Source organism: Marmota flaviventris, chromosome 8, assembly GCF_047511675.1.
Source record: "Marmota flaviventris isolate mMarFla1 chromosome 8, mMarFla1.hap1, whole genome shotgun sequence".
Classification (NCBI taxonomy): domain Eukaryota; kingdom Metazoa; phylum Chordata; class Mammalia; order Rodentia; family Sciuridae; genus Marmota; species Marmota flaviventris.
The window spans coordinates 27,097,293-27,110,429 of NC_092505.1; the positions used below are offsets into that span (position 1 = coordinate 27,097,293).

Sequence of the window (13,137 nt, forward strand, 5' to 3'; positions counted from 1 at the left end):
CATGATACACCTCTTCCAGATCCCCATGGAGGCAGAAGGACTGGGGTGGCTGCGAACAGCAGGAGTTTACAGTGGATGGGCCCAAGAGTCACTCAGCCTAAATCATCCTTCTGCTGGTTACCCAACAGGCCAAACTGGCAGCTGCCCCTGAATATTCTTTTGCTCCAGGTATCTGCAAACTATGAGTCTAGAGTACTTTTATTATTGAAGTAGTATATTTGTAGTTTATAAACATTTGAGGCTATACTTTTCTTTTTTCTGGGATTCTTTATGTTTTTTTTTTTATCCTTTTGTTTTTGGCACACAATACATATGATATGCATTATATGTATTATAATAAGCTTGGTTCGAACCCTAAATATACATTTTGTGAAGAACTAAAAGGCATCCCCAAGATTTCTAGGAACAACTAACATGGTCATTGCCATAGTTACCTTGTTTTTAAACTACTTCTTCTAAAAAAGTACTACAAATAATATATGGCACTGTTCCAAACCTTGTTAACTCTCATTGAACTCAAAACTTTTGAGTTCACACACCACAGTACTCACAGAAGACCTCTGAAGGCATAGCTGACTTTACCTTTATTCTGTACAGATGACCTAGACTGATATTGCTGCAAAATACATAATTTGAAATCAAACATTAAACACTATCCTTTGTGTTTTCTACCTCAAGTAGGCCAGTCTTGAGCCATATCCAAAACAAACACTACATTTTTCTTGCTCCCCTTTATGTTTTAGTCTCTGTATTTGTTCTCTTTCCCAGGGTCCCATTCATTTCTATGAAGATCTAATGCATTTTGATCTTCCTAGTTTTCTGCTAATTATTGCCCTCTAGTGGTGGTAAACAAACATATACCTAACAAAAACTCCGTTGTTAGCTTTTAAGGTTTTTAGTTTCTTTCTTTTCTCCCTCTCCCTCTCCCTCTCCCTCTCCCTCCCCCTCCCCCTCCCCCTCCCCCTCCCCCTCCCCCTCTCCCTCTCCCTCTCCCTCTCCTTCTTCTTCTTCTTCTCAAACTCCATTAGCAATAGACTGAAGTAATTTTCAGCACAATTTTAAGACTACTTCATTTAGAAACTAATCTAAATTCTTGAGGAGGATGTTAAGTATTTTTTTTTACAGATTATGTAAAATCATGGATTTTCTGAAAACAAATCATTGATCAATGAGCAATATCAAATAAGTGTATTTTCCAATATATTGATTAACTTGGACAAATTTCATAGTAGTTTACCCTGCTTTTGTGTAATAGAAGAAATAATTTAAATCAGAAAGTTTAAAGGAGCCATTCTGAGTTATTTTATTCATTTTGTTTTGTTTCATTTAATGGTATTGAAAACTGACTTTTATAACCTATTTGTAAAATTCTGTGAGCCAAAATAATCTTTTCCATTCACAGTGATCAGATATCAGCTAAATACTTATACAAATACAAGTATGTGATTAAAAATGTCTCTAAAAAAAGCTGTTAAATGCCACTCCTGCTATACATCTCGGGAGGGATTCCCTGCCTGAGGACAATCTAGGAAGTGTTCATTTCTTGAAGCAGAGTATGGATTTAACTTTTTCTCCTCTGTTTTCCACAATAATCAACAGTATCAGATATATCCAGCTAAGGTATGTTATTGTAAAGATGACCTTAACCTAACAATGGCTTTAGCCTAAGTCACTCCATTGTCAAATAAACCTGCAGTTCCACAAGACACAGCCTACAGAGTCCTCCAATATGAATCAGGCAGAGCCTGATAAAGACAAGTCATTTTCTACAACCCTCATAAAACTCAGAGTGAAGTCATTGTCATTTGCCTTCGCCCTGATAAGAGTTAGAGGTGAGAGATCAGGGCGGAAACCACCAAACCAGATATCCTAACCTGGAATGTAAGATGTCACTAAGAAAACCACTAACAGCTGATAGGGACTTAAGGGGTGAGCAGAAGCCCCAAAATTTAGTATAAATGATGGAGGAAATGAACAGACATTAAGCCAGCCAACACTGATGCCCACATGCCGGAGAGCCTGATGAGGACCTGGACAGACATCCCAATTCTTCTCATCGTCTGCTTGATCCTGTGCATTATCCTCACTGCTCTCAAACTCTACAGCCACATCTTGACCTTGATGAGAAAGGTGACTTCTCCATAGGACCCTCTCCTCAACTGGCCTTCAGCTCTATCCCTGGAGAGACCGCCATCAATTCCTGACCTTATCACTGCAGTCTGAGTGAGTGTGTATCTGCGGGACTTCAACCCTAAGATTTGAGACTCTAGACCTGGCACTTATGCCTAGCATGCAGAAGGAATGTCTGTCATGAGCCTGTCATGATTAGGTGTGGTGCTGGACTCCATATGTCGCACCTTTGCCCATCACGACAATTATTGGGACTGGCATTCAGGGAAAGCCCAGGGATGAAATATGGACACTGGTGTGATTCACAGAGATAATGGAAGAGTTCTAGTTTTGATATAGAAAGTAGGGAGAGAAGAGCAAAGGGTCAAGGAGAATTTTTGATCAGTCCTAAACACTTAATGCTTTGATTCTATGCCTTTACTAGAAGTTAAATGTCTATAGCTTCTGGAATTAGGTCAGTAGAGGTTTGATTTTGCTTACATATAATTTATATAACTTATATATTGCTTTCTCTGTAACCACTTGTATATAACTAATAGACAACATATAATTAACTAATAATTGCTTTCTATGAATATAAAAATTCAAACAAAAATCCTCCACATAATAATTAGCTGGAATAATAGCCAAACCCTGTTTTTAAGGTTATTTACACCCCCCCAAAGCACCTATGTTTGAAACCCAAGAAGAGTATTATTGTCCAGAAGTAGCATTTAGTTTGTCTTTTATTATGGTTTCGAAGTGAGATGTCCCCCAAAAGCTCATGTGTTAAACAATGCAAGAATATACAGAGGTGAAATGATTGGGTTATGAGACCCTTAACCCCCAGTGAATTAATCCCCTGATAGGTATTAACTGAGTGGTAATTGAAGGCAAGTAGGGTGTGGCCAGAAGAGGTGGGTCACTAGAGGCATGCCTTTGGGGTATATATTTGGTGAGCTGAACTGAGTCCCTCTCTGCTTCCTGATCATCCTGTAGCTGCTTCCCTCCACCACACTCTTCTGCCATGATGTTCTGCTTTACCTAAAGCCCAGAGGAGTGGAGCTGGCTGTCTAAGGACTGAGACCTCTTAAACTATGAGCCCCCAAATAAACTTTTCCTCCTCTAAATTTGTTCTTTTTAGGTCTTTTAGTCATGGCAACAAAAAAGCTGACTAAAACACATTTATAGTGCTAATGATTGGAATGATTTCTGTAGGTTTCCTTTGACATCTGCTAAGAAATATTGATGATTTTGTGTAATGATTCTATATTCATAACTGCTATTTGTCTTCCCCCACAAAATGCAGAAATACAGTATTAAAACACTTTAAAAATATGTTTTTCTTTTTTCTATTTCTCATTGCAAAAATAACTTTTGTAAGGTATTTTAGGCATTGTTATATTCAAGGTTGAAAAGGGCATGACAAGTCAAAACATCAACCTTAACTTTATGGAGAAGAATGTAGAATAAAATGATCTATTGAGCACTTGAAGGAACTAGACCTCTTCCTACCTCCTAGCATGCAATCTGGGATACAAGGACAGTGGCCTCATATTTGTAAGAGGAATTTTAACTCATTATTCCTGCTATGTCACTTTGTAGCACTTTATCCCTTACAATCTTAATAAGCTAGTACAATAATGAGTAAGCAATAGGAATATTTGTCTTCTCAAAATCACATTTTTTTTTCTATAGGACAAAAAATATTCAGGTTCACCCTTGGCTAGGTAACTTGAATTTGAGGATTATATCAATTATCTGACTCAATGCATAAAGATAGGCACAAAGATTTGGAAAACAGAGTACTCATATCATATTCTCATGTTAATATTGAAAACTACTAAACTGTGCCATAGTGTGAAGTATCAAGTGTTTATATTGAGAGAATGCCTGTCTATTTTCCATGCACCTTCTCATGATTGCAGATAGCATTCTTGAAACAAATATGATGTATTAACATTGTTTCATAGTTCAGAGGAAAAAATGATATTTACAAATCATTTGCAGGTATATAGAATAATCTTAATTACTTTGACCTCAACTTGTGAAATAGCTATAAATTCCCGCTTCACATATGAAGTGGTATAATTTTCATTGGTCCACAATTCTGTATTAAATATGGATTGGATATAGATTTCACACATTTGTTTTTGAAGAAATATTAGAGGCTCTATTACATATGGAATTAAAAACAACTAGCATATGGCAATTTCTGAAAATTTTCTAAGTAAAAATAAAATTCAACTTAAATTCATGTTATTGCAATCCAATTATTTTTCATTGCACATTTAAGTATTTAGTATTAATAAACAAAACTGCTTCAGGTTAGCAGTAAGAGGAATCCATACTGTTTACTTGATTGGAAGGTACTAGATCTCCCTCAGAAGATACAGTGACAGAACAGATGAGCTTTCTCTTAGGATATAAGGTGGCTATAAAAAGAAAATATTGGCATAAATGTGATTTTTAAAAATAAGCTTTCTTTTTCTATTTTAAATTAATTGTCTCCTAGCATGTATTTAAATGTTTTTACTGGTAAAAAAAAATAACACAAATGACCAAAAATATCAGTAGTCTAAATGTTTTTTTGGGGTCATTTGAAAACAAAATCAATGTTTTGTATGGTATCTTTCCCCACCTGCTTGCTTTGATTTCCTTTTTTTTACATCTCATGAATAAAAAGTGTCTAGTTAATAACCTCCCATCCTTTTAAGAAAATGACTATAATAAATTTGCCTCACTCAGTTTGTAAGATAATCAATGGTAGAAACGGAAGAAAATAAAATTTACAACAGCCACGGTGGTAAACTTTTCTGAATCTGAGAAAATGCTCTATAAACGGCAGGCTGATGGAAATAAGAAACCAATCAGTTCAGCTGTAGAAAGCAGCAAGCTGTCCTCTTTTGATCCTTTGCTTTTGTCTTCCTGTTTTAGGATTTCAAAATTTTTATCAAGTAGAAAACTTGACAGCCATTCTTCTATTTGTTAGATTCAACTTCATCATATCAGCATCTACATGTCAACTCAACATCTTCTATATTGAGTTAGAGACCACTTGTGTTCATCAGCTTTCCATTACTATAACAAATAGCTGGGATAGTCAACTTTCAAATACACATTGTTTATTTTGGCTATCAATTTTAGAGGCTCCAGTCCATGATCAGTTTTTTTTTTTTTTTTTTTTGCTTTTAAGGCTGTGGTTAAAAAGTACAACATCATGACAGAAGATTGTGGCAAAACAAAGGGGCTCCCTCTTGGCTAAGAAGCAAAAGAGAGAAAGGGAACAGAGCCTGGGGAGTCTCACCTCCCCTTCAAGGACAATCCTCTGGTGACCTAATGACCTCTCACTAGGCCATACTGCTTGAAGTTTCTATTACCTCTGAGTAGTGCCAACTGAGGACCAAGATTCTAACACATGGGCCTTGGGAGGACTTTTGAGTGATAAGAATTTGGGTGTAGCATCTAGATTCCCATAAAACAAGTGGGAGAGAGCCAGAGGGCACTGGGGGAAAAATGTTAGCTTACTATTTTTTTTTTTTAATTAAGATGTAATGACTATAATTTGAGCATTAGAAACAGCAGTGGGGTCAGACCACCAGTCATGGTGCGCAGTGGGATTTTTACAGGTTCATATGCACTTTTCACTCAGATTGTTAAAAACTCAGTGGTATAGAGGGTAAATGTAGAAAGGGCACCTCTTGTCACTGTAGGACCCAAATTGAGAAACTTCTTCTAGTTAATGAAGGAACACATGAAATCAGCACACACTCCTGACAGTATTCATGTTCAAGAAAAGAATAGGACCTGCACTCAGGGTGGTACTTAATGGATATAACCATTTCTTATTCCATGTGATTTGCTAAGCACTGAAGTCTGGGGAGAATTCTCCTCATTTAGTAATGAGGGACTTTTAATAGAGAGAATATTAAAATACATGATAAAGAAACAAAATCACCATGAAGTTTCAGAGAAGTGAAGACTCTCAAAATTTTATATTGTAATAAACATTTATGGCCATTTTTTACTATTCTTTTCAGAACACGGAATGTTTCAACATTAATTAAAAATGGGCAGAAGACCACAAGGAAGGAACAAATTCGGATGAAAATGTGTAAGATGTGATAAGTAGAGAGATAGACAAGACAAAGGGATTTTATGTATTCTATAAGTTAAAAAAAAAAAAAACGTAACTTGGAAGAAGAGTGGAGAACACTTCAGGTAAAATCAATGAGAAGAAATTCACACCTTAAAGATTCTATAAATGAGAAAACATGAACACCTTGAATATATTTCCAGATTTTTAAAATTGGAATTATAAAGCAAGAACTTCTAAAAATATAAAGTAGAGGTTTGCTTGCAGAGAATAAAAGAATGTTAATACTGGCTTCAGAAATCATCTTTGCAAAAATTTTTCCAGATATATTCATGGGCAATTTGTTTTTCACTGGTAACAGTTAATTTATTTTTTTTAAACTAAAAGCTTTCAGTTACATAACTAATACATAAATTCTAGTTCTTTTCAAAACTTTTAAAATCTTTTAAAATTATAAAAATATCAAAGTACAGGATAAAAATAACAGGTTTTTAAAAATATCCTCTAATCTCATCATAACTCATTTGAACAAAAATAGCCACTTTCAAATAATTTCCTACGAGCAACAAAAGAACTCATCCTTCTAAATCCATTAACTTCTCCAAATGCATGTCATTATATAATTAATTAGCAATCAGCAATTTGCACAAAGGTATCTAGTATGGCATTATCTACAAAAGTAAAAAAACTACTCAAATTTCTGACAGCAATGTTCTGAAGTAATATTATGAAACGTGTATGTCTTTAACCCGCATCATCTCAAAGTTTAAAACATGATCATTTCAGCTCTAAACAGCTCTATCTTGGTCTTGCCTATGACTATTAATGGAAAAACAGGTGTCAGTGCATAAAGAGTGAGTTTTTAGAAATTGAAATAAGAAGAGGTTGTAGTTTTTAATAATGTGGAAAGATCTATGATGGCCACGGAAATGAATGTATGAGAAAGGTCAAGAGCTTGGCTCCTTGGAGAAGTATTTAGGGACTAAGGGACCAGTGATTTGTACTAATCATTTAGTACATAGGTATACATGGGTATACCATGGTAAATGGGTATACATTTAAATCACAGAAGTTTTTTAGAAGAGTGCTAAAAAAGAAACTGGCAGTGAGCCAGAGTTATATTCAAGACAAAAGAACTATGAACAAAACATACTACAATGAAGGCATAGCTGGTGATATATTACAATGTCAGAAAGAAGTGGGTAGGATATGAGAATGTTAATGTTGAACCAAAAGGCAACTACCTCTCTTTAGGTAGAAGGGTGAGGAGGGTGCAAGAGAAAATTGCTACCCCTTGAGAGTGCTACAAGGCAACCAGTGTCCTCAGGAGAAAATCTGGATTCAGTCATAGTAGGAAGTTAAGGGAACAGATTTAGAATATGAGGCATCTAGCTGTAGAATGACTGTGACTTCCAGAAACAGAGTGAGAAGGTCTAGAAATTAAGAAAGGAGTATACATCAGAGTAGAGATATTCTCATGCCTCATGATGCCCAGTCTGAGAGATGAGGGATAACCTCTTGTGCTTTAGGAATATTTGCAGCAAATTAAGGTAATACCATATAAAGTTTATATTAAGGGTCTCAAAGGAAATAGGGAACAACTTTCAGTACAAGGGCTGTAGGAGGCATAGATTCCAGAATAAGGGACAGCTTGTCAATAAATGGATGGCTGGCCCTTCGGCTGAGACCTCCTAACAATCTATTCTACGGAGGAAGGGTTGAGTTCTAAAACTTCCACTTCTTCTTTAATAGTTTTAGGAACTCTTTGGGAACATAGTATAGCTTATATATTTAGAATTGGAAAGCCCAAGAGAGCCAGGCCGGATCCCTGAAACAGGACTGTGAATAAATGGGGAGAGAAGACGTAGTCCTCCTGAATACAACAAAAGAAAATAAAATGTGTTTCACCATTTAGTGAAACAAAACATGCTTTGTAAATCTTGACCAGAGAAGATCAAACCAGGTTTGAAGATTTCTAGAACATGTGGCTTGTGATAGGCAGCGTATATGCGTGAGGGAAGACAACCAAGAGAGAGCCACACACAGGGCCAACTTGGAGAGAAAACCAAAAGTCAATGAGAAGTAGAATATGCAAATTCTTAGAGCAGCTTTAATGTAAATCATTTCCTATGCCTTTTTTAGACCAGGTTTTAAACATATCTGTTTATGGATGTAGCATATGATCAAATGGGCTTTTTTTAATGTTTAAAATTAAATGAGAGGTTAAAACTTTAAAAATTACTTCTAAAGATTAAAGCTACATTATTTTATTCACTCTCTAACCATAAGGAGAAACATGTGCCCATGTAGATCCAAAACTCCCAGTGAACCGATATGTTTCAAAAAGATTAAAGGCTTGTTGATCTGCAGAAATTCATTTAAATTGTTCAGGGAGCACATGGAAAATTATTTGAGTTGGTTAATGGAACATGACAAATCAATTCCATCTTTTCCATCTCACTGGCATATAAAAGCAAACAAAACCAAACTGATTTCATGAAAATTGTGATGGGCAGACATATAACATTGGTAAGGTTTAGAAGAGGATGAAAAGAAATTCTTTCCCCTCCCTCATCTACCTGAGTTCTGAAGATAAGAGAAATAGAACAGATGGAGGCCAAAATATAACAATTGCCCTTGGGAAAACTTGGGAGAAAAATGAGGTTGAGATCAAATGGTTTCTAATCATTGGACTCCAAAGTTTAAAAAAGTTTTAAAGATAGTGCTGGAAAGATCCTTGGTATTAGGAACAGAGAATACCTGACAGGTGGAACTGCCGCAGTCTGGCTGCAGCAAAATAACCGGGGGGGTGGGGGGGGGTGGGGGGGGGTGACAAGCAACTTGTGTACATTGATACAGCAGGAGTGGGAGCCCTTTATTGTAGGACAGGAGGGGTATATATACATTCCACACAGCTTATCTTAATTAACATAAACTAGATACAGCAGTCAACCAATAAGGAATCTCCACACTTAATGGCTAGCTGGCACCACCTCACAAACCACTCCCTCTGGCAAAATGCCAGGCGCCATCCTGACTTGTTTACAGACCTTAACATGGAAACAAATCACCTCCAGAAGACCAAAGGAAAGAGAGTGTTTTTTTTTTTTTTCAAAATAAAACACGCAATCCCAACAACTAGGGTTTGGGTTGTTTTACTTTAAAAAGTTATTTAATTTTTCTATTATTGTGTAGTCAATTATCCAAAACTTAGCAGCTAGAAATAACATTTTGTTATATCTTGGACACCTGTTCCCTTTGGTGCTGACTGGGGTCTTGTGGGTGACATTCAATTGGTAGGATAATTAAAGGGTTCAAAATAGATTCACTCACATGCCTGGCCTTAGCAGAAACTGTTGGAAAGTTGCGTTCATCATGACCTTTCCTCCCTCCATGCAGTCTCAATGTTTCTGCACATGATTTATTCAGCAAGGTAATTGGAGTTCTCGCATGGAGAATCAAGACTGTAAAGGCAAGGATTCCAAGACACAGAAAATGCAAAGGCTAGTTTCTTAAGGGCTAGGACCAGAGATGGGCACAATATTGCTTTGATTCTACTCTGTTTGCCAAAGCAGTCAGAAGCCCATTCAGGTGCAAGGGGAGAAGTCATAGAATAGTGTAGATATGGTCTGTTTCCCAAAGTTTCATGTATGGAAAGCTTAGTCCTCAGTGTGGTGACATAAAGGTGTAGAACTTATAAGAAATAGGGCCTCATGGAAGGTAATTAGGTCATGAGTCCTTGATCCTTATTAATGTATTAATGCTTTTTCTCAGGTGGGTCAGGTCTCATTGACTGAACTAATTCCTAAGGAATGAGTTATTATAAGGGATTGTGGCACCATCCTTGAATCTCTTTCCCATATGGTAGCTCACTAGCTTTAACCTCTCCTGCCATTCTGATACAACCTGATCACCTACCATTAGGCCCTTACCAGAGCTGATAAGATAGCTGGCACTATTCTCCTGAAGCTCTACAACTATGAGCTAATTAAAACTTACCTTTATAATTTACCTGGCTTCAGGTATTTTTTGTATCAATAAAAATGGATTAAGATAATGTATATATGCCATAACTCCATGAGAGGAATGTAAAAAAAAAACTTATGGCCATCTTTACAAGGTCATAGTTTGCCCACTGACCACACACAAAACACATTCACAACTTCTCATGTTCATTGAAGTTCTCATTGCCTTATCGTTAGGTATTATGTGTAAATACCACTAGGACTGGGATTTACACATTTTTTTTTTAAATTGAGAAAGAGTCTGTGGGAAAACATTAAATTTACTTTTTATAAGAGCTATTAGGTAAACAATGAGAGTGAGAAAAAAGAACAATTTAATTATTCACTATCCCTTTTTATTTATTTTTAATAATATATGCAAATAAGTTTTTCAAAACTATCCTGTTTTATCCTTTTCATCCTGATTAAAATACACTCAAAACAAGTATGGCTGATAGAAGTGTAAATTACTTTGTCACAAGAGGGCAGAATTTTCATATGTATTAAAAATAAATGCCAGTGCTTCAAATAATTCTGAAGCTAGGTTAGCTTACATTAGAAATGAGGACAAAGGAAACCAAAGCAAAATTAACCCTTCAAAGTAATTATTTTGACAGGCTACTTTTAAATTATTGATAAGTGGATTTTGAATTTAAAATATTTTACATCAATAAAGTAAAATAAGCAGAAAACCAAATTTTAATCACAATAAAATTTTATTATTTTAAATGTTTTATGAAGATGCAAAAGCCTGTGGAAATAGTATATTAGATTGTGAATCTAGAATAAGGAAAATGATGTAAAATTGTTTTAAAGCAAAGTAGTTCAATGAAACATAATAGAAGATACAGAAAAATAAATAAGAACTTCTTATATGATAAAGGAGTCATTTTAATTATTTGGAGAATAAACAAGGCTAGATCCTTAACTTATGCCACACAATAATATTAATTCTAGTAGATAATACATTTAAATGTTAAGATGAGAATTTGTGAATATTCACATAATAATTAAAAAGTTTCCTGAGTCTTTCACACAAGTCATTCATCAAGATGGAGGCAATGGTGACTTGGGCACATACTGCAAATTCTCCAATTTGTTTGCAGTTACCTTTGCAAAACTGAAGGCAAATGACAAAGAAGCTATATTTGCAAGAATTATAAATAACAATCATTACTGTCCCTTCCATATAAGTTCTTCTTAAAAATATTAAGAAAACTATGAACATTCAACAGAAAAAAGTAGACAAAGAATACAATTCATCCAGACTAGGAAATTACCAATAAGCAAGAAAAAAGATTCCACGTTCTTTCCTCATAAATTTCATTCATAATAAATTATATGAAAATTTAAACATCAACAAAATGTTTATTTATTAGACTGGTGATTAGGAAATACTAAAGAAACTAAATTTCTAGTGAGAGTTCTGTTGGAAAATGAGCTGTTTCATACACAGCTGGTAGAAATCTAGTGCAAATATTTTCACTGTTCTGATTTTGTAGTAATCAGGACAGGCTAAACATATGCTGTATTAAGACCATGCATTTGTCCTCGGACCTAGTTGATTCTTTAGGTCTGGTTTTATAAATGCTGATGATAAACCCTATCTGATTTATTATATGATCTTTTTGTGTGACCATATAATGGCTATGATTGTAGGTTATCTTTCATTCACCTTAAGAAAAATGACAGAACAGCCAGTGTAGTAACTTGCAAATAATCAGGGCTAAGTTGCAGACTTATCTAAATAACATGTAACCAAAATAGGGAAATTTTGTTACTACCAGTTGCCAGTAAATATATTGTAAAATCACTGTTTTTATTTTGTAGGTGATTCTGATATCATTAGAAGCATGCCAAAACAGACTGGTGAAAAGTAAAACATGCAAATTTTTTCTTTAATGAAGCTTGGCAGAACTTGTTAAAAGAAAAGAAAACTAAATTACCACTCTTTTTCTGAAGAGAAAACCAGGACAAAAAATATTGAGCAACATACCCTAAGTGACAGATAAGAAGTGATAGAACTCAGATCTTACTACTGAGATTGTTACCAGATGATCTATTATCTTTACTTTTTAAAAATGCGATTTAGGAATATATTATTTAGAATCTAAATCAAAGGCTTAAGCCACAATAGAGAATTAATGTAAAACTGCTGATTTTAGGAAAAATTTTGAACCAGAGTCTCAAATGCCTTATTGCTTTCTATGGTTTCTGCTTTCTCTCCATAATATATTTAGCTACCCACCATATCTAAATAGATATATCTAAACAGATATCTACATAACTTACATGTAAATTCATTCTGTAAAGAGCTTCAAGTATTTCACTTATCCACAACATGAAAAATACAGCTACTGAGAATGACTAAATCTGCATTTACTGTTTTTTTTTTTTTTTTTTTTAGAAGAATCATCCATTATTAGCCCTACTTGGACTGGTGCTAATCCTGTTACTATTGGTCAAAAACAAGAGATGGCAGGGAAGATTGATTGGCTGGGGTTGGGTCATGTACATTTAGCTCCTTCAAACATATGTAATCTAAGGAAGCTGTGCCATTATTAATAGTTACTATACTGTAGAATATGGTGAGGGGGATTGGTATTTATTTATTTATTTTTGTAGTGCAAGGTTTGCCACTTTTTAATTTTTATTTTGAGATTGGGTCTCCCTAAACTGCCAACGTTTTCCTTCAACTAGAGATGCTCCTGTGTCAGCCTCTTGAATGTCTAGGATTACAAGACATTATGCCTGGCAGGAATTGGTTTTTAAGTGAGATTATTCAATGTGAGGCAATCCATGGAAAGCATGCAGACATAATCAGGTTTCTGAATTTCAGAATTAAGGACCAGGTGCTGAACTATGTTGAATTCAATGATTCTACCATGTAAGGGCTTTTGAAAGCCAAGCTCTCTAGCCAACAACTCT

At 35.1% G+C, this 13,137-nt stretch overlaps 1 non-coding gene across 1 annotated transcript; it reads left to right on the forward strand.

Moving 5' to 3' along the window:
- Positions 1-11,679: 11,679 nt before the first annotated feature.
- Positions 11,680-11,811, forward strand: LOC114087848 (small nucleolar RNA SNORA72). Its single transcript, XR_003581906.2, has one exon. It is a non-coding gene; the product is annotated as a small nucleolar RNA SNORA72 (small nucleolar RNA).
- Positions 11,812-13,137: the final 1,326 nt, after the last annotated feature.